At 47.2% G+C, this 4053-nt stretch overlaps 1 non-coding gene across 1 annotated transcript; it reads right to left on the bottom strand.

Moving 5' to 3' along the window:
* Nucleotides 1-378: 378 nt before the first annotated feature.
* On the bottom strand, nucleotides 379-481 carry LOC112616668. The gene has a single exon (XR_003117708.1). It is a non-coding gene; the product is annotated as a U6 spliceosomal RNA (small nuclear RNA).
* Between the last annotated feature and the right edge of the window lie 3572 nt (nucleotides 482-4053).

Here is a 4053-nt window from a genome sequence, read left to right as displayed (position 1 = left end):
CTCAGCTCACTGCAAGCTCCGCCTCCCGGGTTGACGCTATTCTCCTGCCTCAGCCTCCCGAGTAGCTGGGACTACAGGCGTCCGCCACATCGCCCGGCTAGTTTTTTGTATTTTTTAGTAGAGACGGGGTTTCACCATGTTAGCGAGGATGGTCTCGATCTCCTGACCTCGTGATCCACCCGTCTCGGCCTCCCAAAGTGCTGGGATTACAGGCTTGAGCCACCGCGCCCGGCAATAATTTCTATTTCTTTGCTGAGATTTTTCTGTTTTCTTGTTTGTTCCAAGAGAATTTGTAGAATTTGTAGTTGATTGTTGAAACTTTTTATGATGGCTGCTTTAAAATCCTTGTCAGATAATTCCATCATCTGAGTCATCTTTAAACAAACTTTTTTTTTAATTTGCATGTCCTCCTTGCACAGGGGCCATGCTAATCTTCTCTGTATCATTCCAGTTGTAGTATATGTGTTGCCAAAGCGAGCACATCTGAGTCATCCTGATGTTGGCGTGAGTTGGCTATCTTTTCGTATTCAAGTTGTGATTTTCTTGGTTCTTAGTATGATGTGTAATTTTCTATTGTATTCTGGCAATTTGTTTTTAATTAAAATTTTACAATGGCCAAAAATTGTGTGTGTATATATATATAGTACAACATAATGTTTTGAAATATATATACACTGTGGAATGGCTAAATTGAGCTAATTAACATGTATTACCTCATATATTTATCATGTTTTCGTGAGAATACTTGAAATCTATTCCCTTAGCAATTTATTTTATTTTATTTATTTATTTATTTTTTGTGACAGGGTCTCACTTTGTTGCACAAGCTGGTGTGCAGTGGTGCAATCTGGGTTCATCTCAGCCTTGACCTCCCCGGCACAGGTGATCCTCCCACTTCATCCTCCTGAGTAGCTGGGACTACAGGCACCTGCCACCATGCCTGACTAATTTTCGTATTTTTTGTGGAGACAGGGTTTCTCCATGTTGTCCAGGCTGGTCTTGAACTGTTGGGCTCAAGTGATCCTCCCGCCTCGGCCTCCCAAAGTGCTAGGATTACAGGCATGAGCCACCGCACCCAACCAGCAATTTTCAAGAATACAACACCACCAGGCACACGGTGGCTCATGACTGTAATCCCAGCACATTGGGAGGCCAAAGCAGAAAGATCACTTGAGCCCAGGAGTTTGAGACCAGGCTGGGGCAACATAGCAAGAACTCGTCTCTACAAATAAAAAAATCAGCTGGGCGTGGTGGCACGCACTTGTGGTCCCAGCTACTCAGGAAGCTGAGGCAGGAAGATCACTTGAGCCCAGGAGATCAAGGCTGTAGTGAGCTGTGATTGTGCCACTACACTCCAAAGACACAGGGAGACCCTGTCTCTATTAAAAAAAAACCAAACAAACAAACAATACATTACTCTTAACTATAGTCACTGTGTTGTACAATAGATCTCACTTATTCCTACTATCTAATTGAAATATTGTATCCTCCACCAACATCTCCCCAACCCCCTTCACCCCCAGCCCCTAGTAACCACCATTCTACTCTCTGCTTTTATGACTTCAACTTTTTTAGATTCCACATGTGAGACCATGTGGTATTTGTCTTTCTGTGCCCGGCTTATTTCCTTATATACCGTCCTCCAGGTTCATGATATAGTTTCCTTTGGTTATGTATCTAGTAGTGAGATTGCTGGATCATATGGTAATTCTATTACATTTGTGTGTGTGTGTGAGATAGGATCTTGCCCTCTCCCCCAGGCTGGAGTGCAGTGGCGTGATCAATCACAGCTCACTACAGCCTCCACCTCCTGGGGTCAAGTGATCCTCTTGCCTCAGCCTCCCAAGTAACTGGAATTACAGGCGTGTGCCACCATGCCCAGCTAATATTTGTATTTTTTGTAGAGACAGGGTCTTGCTATGTTGCCCAGGCTGGTCTTTACCTCCTGGGCTCAAGTGATACTCCCTCCTTACCCTCCCAAAGTCCTGGGATTACAGGTGTGAGCTACTGTGCCTGGCCTATTTTTAATTTTTTGAGGTGCATCCTGGTCTATTATGTTAGGAGACTCGGAGTCCTATTTAAGTCTTTTATTTTAGCAGGCAGTCACTCTATTTAGGTTTATCATGTAGGTTTTGGCCTAGTTTTTCTGCTGTGTTTCTAATGGCGGTTTAGTCTTCAGAGCCTTTGTGGTGTTATTTTTGTCTGTTTGGTCTATCTGGTACCTCTGAGGCGCCCACTTTTCTCTGCTTGGTGCTGCCTGAGGGAACAGGAGAGATTTCTACAGGCCAGGTCTCCACGTGTTTCTTTCTTTCTTTCTTTCTTTTTTTGACAGAGTCTCACTCTGTCACCTAGGATGAAGGAGAGTGGCGTGATCATGGCTCACTGCAGCCTCGACCTCCTGGGCTCAAGTGATCCTCCTGCCTTAGCCTCTCGAGTAGCTGGGATCACAAGTGCGTGACATCACGCCTGGCTAATTTTTAATTTTTGGTAGAAACGAGGTCCCCTCATGTTGCCCAGACTGGTCTCAAACTCCTGGGCTCAAACAATACTCCCGCCTCAGCCTCCCAAAGTGCTAGGAGTATAGGAAGGAGCCACCGCGCCCAGCCTCTGGGTGTTTCTTGATGGTGGGGCGATGTGATGAGATCCCCCTACCAGTGCCTTCTGGCTGCCCAGGTGTCTCTGCAGGGAAGCGGAATCCCAGGCCTGCAAGGCCAGTGGGGCTTCCTGGGCCAGGATGCTTGTTGTAGCTGGGTCCCTTTTGCTGGTTCTGCCTGTTTGCCCTAGTGCTTCTGAGCAGGAGAGGGGTTTTCTGAGTCTGGTCACCTGCTGTGGTTATATCATTTCTGCCAGTTTCACCTACTAGTCCCAAGCCTCCTGTTGGGAGAAGGGAGTCTTGAGTCTTCAAGGCACCTAAGATAAGGGATTGTCCAGGCCTGGCCTCTTGCTATGGCTGTGTCTTTTTGATGCACTACAGGTTCTCTCTATTGGCCTGGGCAGAGTGGGGTCGAGGGGAGGTCCCTTACTGGGGAGGGGTATCCCTGGCCCTGTGGAGAAGGACAGCACTTCTCATGACCACTTACTGTTAATGGGTTCCCGATCCACCCTCTCACTGTTGATGTTGGGTTTGCCTCACGTTATCAGAGGGACTTCCCTTTCATCCAGGGGAGGAACTAGCCTATTAGGGCTGCCTTCCATGGCTTGGATCAGGGTTAGGAAATGCTGGGCTCGAGTTGCCTTCTTCTGGTGAGTGGGGGGACATAAGATGCCCTGTAGTAGTGCTGTTTTTCCAATCTTGGAATTCTAAATGAGTTAACTTTCTTTTTCTTTCTTTTTTGAGATGGAGTTTCACTCTTGTTGCCCAGGCTGGAGTGCAATGGCGTGACCTTGGCTCACCGCGACCTCCACCTCCCGGGTTCAAGCCATTCTCCTGCCTCAGCCTCCCGAGTAGCTGGGATTACAGGCATGCGCCACCACGCCCAGCTAATTTTGTATTTTTAGTAGAGATGGGGTTTCTCCATGTTGGTCAGACTGATCTCAAACTCCTGACCTTAGGTGATCTGCCTGCCTTGGCCTCCCAAAGTGCTGGGATTACAGGTGTGAGCCACTGTACCTGGCCAAGGAGTTCACTTTTTTCTTACTGCCATTCATAGTTTCCCTTTGGTTGTCTCTTGTACTATTTCCAGGGTTGATAGTTGTGCTCAGCAGGAAGGAGCAGGGAGAAATAGGTCTATGTTACCTCATCCAGACTGGAAAGCTCTATTTTTTAGCCACCAATGCCTCTCAGGTCTGACCTTAAACCCAAGCCTCTGCTAACTATTCCATCAACAATGCCTACTCTTTTATTTATTTATTTTTTTTAGACAGAGTATCACTCTGTCACCCAGGCCGGAGTGCAGTGGCACGATCTCGCCTCACTGCAAGCTCCACCTCCTGGGTTAACACCATTCTCCTGCCTCAGCCTCCCCAGTAGCTGGTACTACAGGTGCTCGTCACCACGCCTGGCTAATTTTTTTTTTTTTGTATTTTTAGTAGAGACGGGGTTTCACTGCGTTA

The sequence above is a fragment of the Theropithecus gelada genome, chromosome X (genome assembly GCF_003255815.1).
Source record: "Theropithecus gelada isolate Dixy chromosome X, Tgel_1.0, whole genome shotgun sequence".
Lineage (NCBI taxonomy): Eukaryota > Metazoa > Chordata > Mammalia > Primates > Cercopithecidae > Theropithecus > Theropithecus gelada.
The sequence above is the reverse complement of the archived record's forward strand: the minus strand, read 5'-3'. Positions and strand labels throughout refer to the sequence as shown.